We start from the raw sequence: 11,983 nt of genomic DNA, 5'->3' as shown, positions 1-11,983 counted from the left end.
TGAAATTTATAGTTTAATAGATATATTTGCTCTCCAATTTATTCACCATTGACAAGTTACGTAATTAATCTAAATGCCTATACACAGATGAATGGATAAAGAAAACATGGTACATAAACATTAATGTACTGCTATTCAACTTTTAAAATAAGACAATCCCGACATTTACAACATGGATAAGACTGGATGACTATAAAAGACAAATACTGAATTTTATCACTTACATGTGGAAGGTGAAAGAAATGAATTCATGGAACTAGAATGTAGAACAGTGGTAACCAGGGCTTGGGTGTGCAACAGAATAAGAAGATATTAATCAAATGACCAAATTTGAGTTAGGTGGAAGGAGTAAACGAGGGATCTATTATACAAATGGTGACTACAGCTAATAACAGTGTACAAGTCATACTGTATTCATACAAATTGTTAATAGAGTAGATTTTAAGTATTCTCACCACAAGCAAAATTGATATGTGAAGGAATACATGTTATTTAGTTCCATCTAACTATTCCACGATGTATCCATACATCAGAAGAACATCTTCCACATAACAAACATGTTTTCTATCAATTTTAAAAAAGATAAATGAGCCTGGATTCAAGTTGAAAAATCAAACTAAAAATCTCAATAAGCAGGGGTAATAAAATGATTTCACACTCTTAAGGGGGAGAGGTCTCCTACTTTTGCTTCATGTCAAGACAGAGTGTACTTACACGATGACATCTACAAGGTGAAACAGTCTTTAACTCTGTACCTCAGACCACTTCTGAGCATCATATTCAATGTTGACATCAAATTCCATGGAAGCTAAGGTGACACTCAGTGAGTGTCCAGCAGTGTAGCTGGCCTAGCAAACAAATGGTTAGTGCCAAGCACTGAAAGGGTCTCCGTTCCAATGCCAGAGGGTTGGTTATCTTTTTAAAACTGACATACCAAAAGAACTACTAATCTGGAATGGTAGAACCTGGAAATGACATCAAAGGAAGAATTATGGATACTTAAAGAAATCTTTAGCTTTGAAAGAAGACCAGGGGAGGGACAGATGCTGAAGGAATATGAGATTGATTTCAAATACATCAATGTGCTTCATGTGGAAAACAGAGGAGATTTACTCCACGTAGCTGCAGTGGGAGGAATTACGCACACTCAGTGGAAGTCATAATGAAGCTGACGTCAGTTCCATATAAGGAAGAACGTCTGAATCCCGGTGCCGCCCAACAATGGAACTCGCTGTGTGACAGAATGAGCTTCCAGTACCAGCACAGGAAAGAGGCAATAACTCTGAGTGTGCAGCTGCAGGTGCATTTCTGCCCTCGATGATGAAGTATGAATCAGCGGTTCCCAGGAGAACTTACCCTAGTGAACTTTACTTTTTAAGGGTCATTTTAGTGCAAAGCAAAATTAAGGAGATATTACAGGGAACCCCTATATACTTCCTGTTCCCCACTCCTACACACATACATACATATACACACATGTATATACATTCATATATACATGTATATACATACACACACACACACACAGAGTCTCCCAAAGCAGTACATGTGTAACAGTCGGTGAATCTTCACTGATACATCATTAAAACCCTAAATCCACAGTTTACATTAAAATTCTCCCTTACACTTTTATATTCTATGGATTCTTACAATTTTTCAGTGATATTTACGCATCAGTACAGGCAGAACTTTCTCAAGATCAGGCCTTTTTCTCTCCACTACAAAGCTACAAATTATTATCTCTAAGTAGTGAAGCTTGCTATTCTTTTTTTACTTTGAAGCACTTCAATTGATGTTCACAAACATGGGTTTGGAAATCTACATTTAGTGATCTGTGAGTTCCTTTTCAACCTTCAGAATTAGAGTTCAAGAATTCTAAACAAAATAGAAATTTTTGGGAAACTTACATCAGAATAGTTTAAATTTTAAAAATAATAATTTCCAGTTAGACAGCTTCCATATACCCCCTACCCATATTTCTCTATTATTAACCTCTTCCATTACTATATTTGTCACTATCTGTAAACCATACCCCAGTTGCTCTATTTTTAAAATCTGAACTCCTTCAATGCATCCTACCTTCCCCCTGACATCTGTTAATCAACATTCTGTGTACATTGTGTTCACACTTGGGTTCTTTGTCTTAAAGCTGCCGCAAATGAGAGAACATGCAATGTTTTTATTTCAGTATTATTACCGTTATGTAAGTGCTGCTTACCTAAAGCTTGAACCCTAAACTTCTTCAAGGGCAATTAGCTATACAGAACATGGAGACAAGATAACAGAGTAATGCTTTATAAAAATACACTGGGTTAAAAAGGAATGAAATCTTAACATTTGCAATAAAGTAGACCGAGCTGGAAACCATTATGTTTAAGGAAAGAAGCAGCTCCAAAAAGATAAATACCATGTTTCTCCCTGATCTATGACAACTAATATACAGATATTAAAAATGTAATCTCTATATGAGATAAGTATCATGAGAATTAACTGTTGTTTACAGCAAGCATCTGTACCACGAGTAGTAGTAGGATTTCCATCTTAATTTTAGTTTACCTTTTTATATGTAATTGTATTTTTACTCCTTCTTCTACTTGCTATGTCACACTTCTACATGCCAGAAAGTTAAGCTTGCTACTGTGTAACAAGTAACTTGGTGAAAAATGTGACATCTATTTGTTTATATAAATTAAAATACAAATTTTAAAGTATGTTAAAAAGTCATTGTTTTATTTAAATTTAAATTTGTCTATATATATTATTTCATTGAAAATAGTACTTTAATACAAAGTTATACCCTTCTGTAGAACAATTTCCAAAACAATATCCAATATCCAAAACAATTTCCATTTTCCCAGATACCTAATATTTGTTGAGTGTACACAGTGTGAGTCTAGCTCTACCCACCTTTGTGTAGATGCAGTATCTCTTTATTTTTTAAAATGCCTGGAGAGTAAATGAGTATGCATTATTCCGAGGTCCATAAAGGATGATGCTGAGCAAAACGTACCCATAAATAGTTTTTGTGATGATGCATTCTGGTGATCCTGTGCGTGAAATGGCGCCCAGAGGAACTAATATCATCCTGGTGTGACTTAGCACTCAGTTGTCATCAGTTGGTATATCACTTCCAGGAAAACATACCAGCGCATCCTCCCTGTCCAAAGGAGAATGTGATCCCTTTGTCATTCCTTAAGATTTTGATTTTAAAAAAACCCTCTCAACCTAAGTGCTGGCCTGTGGTGAATACCATGACCACCTGCACAGTCATACAGAGCTGTTCAGCATACAGCACTTCACAGGATCAACCTAAGTGCTGAAATCTACCTGTATTTAAACCCAACCCACAGCTTTTCATATTTCTTATTTTTTTAAAAAGAGCATCTGTTTGCAATATTCCAAGAAACAGTGTTTTTCTAATTCACACAGAAGTTTGGTGTACATTGCAAAAGTTCTCAAAGTGTCCAACTGGAACTGCCTGAAGTCTAATATCTCTAATAGGTTCTGGATCACTGGTATCTGTGAAGATGATGTAATAGTTATTTTTTAATAATACCAAGCATTGTGGAAGGTATTCCCATAACCTGCATCAAACAGAGAACTGTAATTAAGCTAAAACAAAAGCAAGTCCCTTTTCCTGGTGTTCTGCACAGTTATAAACTCATTTTTACTGCCTTAAAACAACATATATATACATATATAAAATAATTTTTTAAAAGGTCACAGTACTGTGTAATAACACTCTAAAAATGTCTGTTCTATCTCCTAATAGAAATTTTCAGTGATCAAAAAAAATTTAGTGGTTATACATTGATGTCGCCACAAACCCTGTATTAGAGAATCTAACATCTGATAAATCTTTTATGATACACAAAATCATTAATATTTATTACCCTCAAGAATATAACTTGAAGAAATAACTACATGTATCCCTTTTAAAGAAGAAAAATGTCAGGTCATTGATTTGGTGTATATATAAGTAGTAAATGGCAGAGTCATAAATGGGAACCAAGCCTTACAATTTCCCAACCAAGTTGTTTTTTGCAGGCATGATACTATTATGAGTGATAGTATTGGCTCATAGCCAATAAGTGCTCTCAGAGGACAAGTTCAATGTACCCGCTAGTACAGGGCCAAAGTTAGAGAACATCAGAGCCGGAGGGCTTTACAATGAATTCTCCAAGCCTATACACTGAGCCACACGGACATCTATAACGAGTCAGAGGGCAGAGTGAGTGGCTCAATGACTCAAACAGGGAGCAACTGATTGGGGAAGGCTTAAACACACCAAGAATAAAAGAGAAGGGCTGGAATTCCTCATGTTGGTGGAATGAATAGTCATATACATCAATATGGAGCACAAGGGGAGGAACAAAAGCCTTGGATACATTCAGGATGGACATGGATTGGCTGAGATAGATCAGAGTGTAAAGACAAGGAAAGCAGACTAGGAGAACAGAAAAAAAATCTCTGAGAAACATTATAGAACATTGTATTAACCTAAGTGTCAAACATCATGATCAGATTGTGCTTTTTAGAAATTAATTTGGTGACAATATGAACCAAACAAGCCATGGTTTGGTTCAAGTGGGCGGATATGGAGAATGGAGATGCAGAGAGGCTACTTCATATAAAAAAATACGCTTGCAATGGGGGAATCTCAACTGAACTTGAGCTGTGGTTATGCAACAAGGTAGAGGAATCCACCATGGTGGGAGGGTTTGGGGAGGGGTGGGAGAACCCAAGTATCTATGTAACTGTGTCACATAATACAATGTAATTAATGAAGTTAAATAATAAATAATAAAAAAATAAAAATAAAATTAAAAAAAAGAAAACAAGGTAAGTAAAGAGTGAGAAAGATTAAATAAGAATATTAATTTCCAATCTTGTCTAAGGACTCATTTTCACAAAAAGTGAAAACAGTGATTTTTTTACTGCTTAGAAAACATTAATTTTTCTTCACTAGCATCTATATATCCATGAAAAAGGAAATTCAGTTGTTACTGATTACTACTCTACTATACAAAGGTGGCAATAATGCTTAAAAAGCCTTCATTAAGGAGTATCAGTTTATTCACTAAGATATTCTCTTTAGTTAGAAAATTCTTCTTTCAATACACAATTATTCCTATATGCCATACTTTGATACTAGTACATAGTACACCCATTTTACAGATGAGTAAACTATGGCTCTGGGAAGTTAGTATCTTCCAGTGTTACACTTCTGTCAGATTCCAACTGGATTTCTCCTATAGCACTATTCAGATACACTGGTTATGAAGGAAGATTGCTTTGGGCTCATGATTTTGGAGGTTCCAAGTTCAAAACCAGGCAGGCTCCGCTGGTCTGGCCTTCTGAGAAGGGACCCCCATAGCAAATCATGAAGCACGGAGAGGATCTAGGCTAAATTAGTCTTTATAATCAGCCCTTTCACAAGAACTAATTCCAAGGGTAGTACATCTGTCCTCCAACATCAACTGCCAAAACATGGTCCCATTAGTGGCCCAGAATCCATCATGGGAATGTTTTTAAAACTTTGCATCTAGCCTTTGTTTATACCTGAGAACTAGTAGGTATCATGTTTGTTTTTGTTTGGTTGGCTTGTTTTGCTTACTGTTTCTTATAATTTTCTACTTGCTATGTACTGATATCTTTACCTAATGAATTATTACACTTGCGATTGCAAAGTAAAATCACTATTGTACGCTATTGTAAAAAAAAACTAGGAAAAAAAAGAGAATAGGAAGAAAGTGTTAAACATGAGCAGGATGGGGTAGGGCAGGAACTATCACGAAGCTCTTAAATCTGCATTGTGATAGTATGTGGGAGCTGTCCATTTTATATAAACAAACAAAAAATAGGATATTGTTATAGTTTGCCTAAACAAAAAAACAAACAATAAAAATTCTCATTTGCTGAGAAAAGTGATCATAAACTGAAATTCAGAACAGCCCAATAAAAACATGAGTTAGCCAAGTCCAAACTATAACCTTGCAATTGTTGTGGGCTCCATTTTAGATGTGTTAACAAGGACTAGTAAAGAGCTGGGCAAAACAGAAAACACGGGCTCCCACTAAACTAGAAGTAGTAACTTAGCTGTAGTTAGTGATGAATTAGTGCCGTCAAATTAACTACTTTTCTTTTACTTAAACGTATAAAATATTCCAAAATTTAAAATGCTGACAATTCATTTAAATTTAAAACATCACATGAGGCAAAACTGTAAAAGATAAACCAAACATCTACTGACCAGATTTGGAACACCAGGGTTTTTTTTTTATTTAATACTATATATTAAAACTATAATTTTCAAGGTAGCAATTATATACTCTTGACACACTTAACTGTTTGTAATACATAAAATGATTAATTTTTTTTCTCTTGGGGTTTCTAATCTGGTGGGAACACCAACAACTCACCTTATTCAATTTAAGCAGAACGACTCTAAAACAGCATGCTAAATAAACAGCCAGCATGAATGCTCTGACAGACTCTGATCATTCAGAGAAGTACTTGAACAACACACAATGATACAAAACAGATGGTCACTCAATCTCCGTCATCTGTAAGTCAGGACCAGTTATACTTTAGACTCTGTTCCAGACTGCGGAGAGTAAACAGCAAGGTGTCTACCTGCATAGATTTACATTGTAATAATCCCGGTATTGTCATGTCATGTGCTGTGAAGAAAAATAATGCAGGCGTAATGGTAGGAAAAAGAGTTGTTGGGTGCCTCTCTAAAAAGCAATCATTTTATTAAAATTAGAGAGAAAAAAGTCAACAAAGACACACACAACTTGTATTGGAGTGCCTGGGCTGGAGCCTCAGCTCCACTTCCAATTCCAACTTTTTGTTTACGTGCACTCTGAGGGGTAGCAGAAGATAACAGCTCAAGTGCTTGGGTCCCTGCCACCCATGTGGGATAACTGGATGGAGTTCCAGGCTCCTAGATTTGGTCTGACATGCTCTTGAACTTAGCATCCTAGCACCTTGCTTATTCTAATGCCTGACTACATTTTCTGATGTTGACTACATTAGTACAGGAAAGAGGAGGATAAATTTTAAAAAGCAGGCAAATTTACAGGTACCAGAAACCACCAGCAACACTGCTGGCCAGAGGTGTCTACTGCTAAGTGCTAAGTGGGTTAAAAATCCATCTCCTCAAATTAGTGTAGAAAATTAGAAACCACAGCTGAGAGTCAATAGGAATTGATTTGCCCCTGTTGTGCCTTAATGATATTTCAAAGACAAAAATTCTACCTGACCAGATGCACTCATTACCAGCAGCCATATTTTTCTGGGAAAGTCTACCAGGTGTCCCTCAAATAAGTTGCTGATAATCTGTTTAAGCTTTATTTAAATACAAATATAAAGTTTTTTGTAAATGCAACATGTAGGACTACCAATCTGTCTTTATAACTCGTTGAATAATAGTGTCAACTAACTCAATAATAAGTACACCAATAGCAAAATCTAGAGTAATTAACTAGTTTCAAAGAGTCATATAGGTTTTCCACAGAAAAATAGTATTTACCCCCCCATATGACACATTTAAAAATACTCCAGGATGATTTAAAATTATCTTCTATGAAAAAGGAATATTTAACTGCATATCCACTATATTCACAAATTCTTTCTAAATACATAAAAGGATTGCAATATTAGCACACTATTAAGGGGAGAGGGGGAGTATCGCTCCAAAAGGAGCCTAGCACATCTCACAAAAGCAAGATCAATCCTATTTAAGACTGCAGATGGAAACAGTAGTTGCAAAACGCAAAGAGATGATCAACGAGAAGACACAGCAATTACATCAGCCAGCACAAGGAGAAGAGGAGAAATCACCCATCCCTTTCCCTTTCCCTTTTATAGAGTTTTCCTTCTCCAGATGAAATTTGTTGGCTTTCTAATGACCCCAACTCCTCAACAAGCTTCCTTGAAAATGTACTGAGGCATGCTGATACCTGAAAGCTTTCCCATAATTTTCAGAAGATGAGGAGATGAAAGCTGCCCCTTAAATCTAGCTTGCAAAGATAACAAATGCCAAATTACAAAGAAAAATATTTCAGCATACCCTGGGCTTAAAGGTCAGCAGGCTGGGCTTCATGGGGCTAATAAGATGCGCACGCGCACACACACACACACACACACACACACACACGAGAATCACATCCTGAAAATAACAGATGAGGCTGGAGTAACACCATCTCAGAACATGTGACATGTAACAGAACCCTTTCGCCTCTTGGAAGACAGGGAAGAGGAACTGCAGAAAGGCAGGGGTGGTAATCAGCCAAGTGTTTATCCTTGGACACACTTGGATCTTGTACAAGAATGTAAAGAGGACGATCTCTAGACAACAAGTGAAGCACACCCACACACTAAGCACTTTATAAGATAGTTGCTTCTCATTCCCAATCATGTTGAAACACTGTTTCCAACAAGTCTTGTCTTTGATTGGTGAGCAGAGTGATGAAGCAAGTGTTCTAAAGTTTCTTCCTTGGGTGAGATTATAAACCTGGTAAAGCACACCTTAACAGACCTTGCGGTTCTCCTTCAGTTCCAGATGACTAACATGCATGTGTCCCTCCCCAGGATATTACCAGACTGAGAAGAATCCAAATATTTCCAAACTCTGAATATTTTCCTATCTTTTCCCTTCCAGACAAAATGTATTTGTTGTCTTCTATTTCCCAAGATGCAGTCCTCATCCAAAGTCACAATCAATTAGTTATAAAAGCAAATTAGCTAGTTCTTATGCTATATCCCTTACTAAGAAAAATGTCACTTAGTTTAATTGATTGCACCAAATGACTTTCTGTCCCAACCTAATATTAAAAAAATTTTTATGAGTAACTCTGATTACAAAAATTGAAGCATTGGACAAAGCTGACTGATAAATTCATGTTGTGTGACCCTTGAAATTACATCATCTGTGTAATTGTTGCTGAATATAAACACATCGTATCTGTTACTTGGCCTTCAATCAAAAGGCATGGTGGTGGATAAGACAGATTGAGACACTTGCATTCCATGTCAGAGTGCCTAGGTTACAGTTCCAGTTCTGCTCCGGATGCTAGCTAGCTTCTTGCTGGAGCACAGTCTGGCAGGCAGGAGCTATTGACTCAGATAGTTGGGTTCCTGCCATAGAAGAGACTTGGTTAGAGTTCCCAATCCTTAGCTTCAGTTTGGCTAAGCCCTGCCTGCTGCAGACATCCATGGTATAAACCACCAGATGGAAACTCATTCTCTTTCTCTTTCTCCTCCCCCTCCTTTCTCTTTCTCTCTCTCTCTCTCTCTCTCTCTCTCTCTCTCTCTCTGCATATATATATATATATATACACACACACACATACATATTTCTATCTCTTTGTCTCTATTTCCCTCACATTTTTCTCTTTCAAATAAAAATAGATTTAAATGTTCTATCTCCCAAAAAAAAGAATTCTTTTTAAAGATTTATTTATTATTTTTGTTGGAAAGGCAGATCTACAGAGAGAAGGAGAAAAACAGAAAGATCTTCCCTCTGCTGATTCACTCCCCAACAGCTGAGTCAAGTCGAGCCAAAGTTACTAGCCAGGTTTTTCTTATGGGTCTCCCATGCAGGTGTAGGGTCCCAAGGTCTTGGGTCATCCTATACTGCTTTCCCAGGCCACAAGCAGGGAGCTAGTTGGGAAATGGAGCACTCAGGACACGAACCAGCAGCCATATGGAATCCCAGCCCATGAAAAGCAAGGATTTAACCACCAGACTACTGCAACGAGCCCTCCAACAAAGAAATCAATGGTGATTTTTGCCATTATTGAGTACTTACTGCCTACCTTACTGTATAGTCTATGGCCTTCATGAATGACACAAATCCTTTGTCATTTCCCCCACCAACGAGATTATTTTCTTTACAACTCAAAATCAGACTGCTCTGGTGAATTCCTTCAATCAGCAGAAAGTGAGGAAAGTGGCACTTTTCCAGTTCTGGCATATGCTTAAGAGCTGCTTCTGGTTTATCACCTTCAGAAAACTAAGCCACTCTCTAAAATAAATATGATCCCCCTTCTCTGTTGTAGAGACTTGTGTTATAGAGACTGCTATAGAGAGAGAGAGAATGCCTGGATATCCTCCAGCTGTTTTCAGGACATCTCAGTTGAGATTCTACACAGATGAGGAAAGCCAAGCTTTATTTCCAGGGATAGCACACCTCCAGATAACTGCAGCCATGTAAGTAACCCCAGGCAAGAACGGAAGAACCACCCAGGACAGCGCAGAGAGATCCCAGAGAGGGGTGTTATTAGTTCAAGCAGTTACTTTTCATAGTGGTTTGCTGCATGACAATTGATAACTAAAGGACATTTCTTAAGTCTGGTCTAATATGTTCTTTAAACAAAGCAATGAGGAAGAAAATCAAGAAACTTTTAAATTAAATTTCTAATTTAATGTCATGCTCATTGCATTCCCCAGTACGCTCTTGGTCGTTCCTGTACACAGAGCACTGTCCATAAACTCAAACAACACCTTCTCAGCTGTCCACATGACCCTAATATCTGCTGCTGCCATTTAGCATGTCATAAGAATTAAGCTCTTTCTTGTTGAACCAAAACTCCAATAGGTCTCTGATACAGGCTTTTTATCACAAATAAATTCAGCCAATGCTTTCAGCAATGATTAGGCTGCTGCCTCTAAGTTTTGATGGCTCTCTGAACTGAGAAGCCCAGAAGTGGAACCTATGGGAGAAATTTTTACCTTCCTCCCATCAGGGAGTGAGTCTTTACTCTCCCCAATATGGAATCCTCTGGTGTTGTTTCTACAGTTTGTAGAAGGTAATTAAAGTGATGCTTTACCAGTTTTGACCTGGACTTACGAGGCATGAAAGTCTTTGCTTTTATCCTATTTAGAATCTAAGCCACTAAAAATTTTGAAGCCTCAGTCATCCACTTGACTTAGAAGAGTACTGAAATGATCAGCCCTTCTCTGGATTCTTTTTGGAGTACAAAAGGGGTTAATTTATTTTTAGAGAACATCCAGTAATCAGTTTCAAGAAGGAGTTATTCACGTTTTTATTTACTTTTTACAAATAATGGAGCCAGGAGGAGAGCACAGTTTCCTAAAGAAACTGCTTTCTTAAGAGGTCAACATTGTGGCTCAAGAGGTAAAACCGATTGCCTGCAACACAGACATCCTTTAAGGATGCCAGTTCACATTCTGGCTGCTCTACTTCCAATCCAGCTCCTTGCTAATATGCCTAGAGAAGCAACAAAAGATGGCCAAAGCCCTTGGGCCCATGCATCACATGGAAAATCCAGTGATGCTTCTTAACCCTGGCTTCAGCTTGTCCTAGCCCTGATCATTGAAGTTATTTGGGGAGTGGACCAGCGGAAGGAAGATGGCTCTACCTCTCTCTCTAAGTTTGTCTTCCAAATAAATAAATAAATCTTGTAAAATAAGGAAACGAAAGAGCTTTCTTGAGAAGCAGTTTACTAGGACTTTTATAGTAAGGGTCAGGGGAGTGTCCAGAATTTGCCTCTTCCAAACCTGCCCTACAAATGATACTTCAACATGTTCTCTTGACAGAGAAGAGGAATAGCACCTACCAAAACCAAACGCAAATGGGAAGAACATCCCAGTAAAATGACAACAGAAGATTAAACCAATGAACAACCCATTCCTAAAATGACAGGACCAAAGTACCACCCATACATATTAAACTCTGAATGGCTTAAGCTCAATCAAACATCACAGATTAGTAGACTGGATTAAAAAACAAAATCCATCTGTTTATTGTCTGGAGGAGACACACTTCACCAATAAAGATCAGTGGAAACTATATTGCATGGGTTCTGTTGTTTTGTCTTAGTTTCATCTCTTCAAAACACTTTCTTCTGATTAAATCATTCAATGACTCTTAGATCATACAGTAGCATCACTTTCTGCAAGAAGGTTCTTAATTTTCATTCCTTCAGCTACGTGTTAGTCATTTAGTAGCATG

This window comes from Ochotona princeps, chromosome 23, assembly GCF_030435755.1.
Source record: "Ochotona princeps isolate mOchPri1 chromosome 23, mOchPri1.hap1, whole genome shotgun sequence".
In the NCBI taxonomy this organism is placed as follows: domain Eukaryota; kingdom Metazoa; phylum Chordata; class Mammalia; order Lagomorpha; family Ochotonidae; genus Ochotona; species Ochotona princeps.
The sequence above is the reverse complement of the archived record's forward strand: the minus strand, read 5'-3'. Positions refer to the sequence as shown.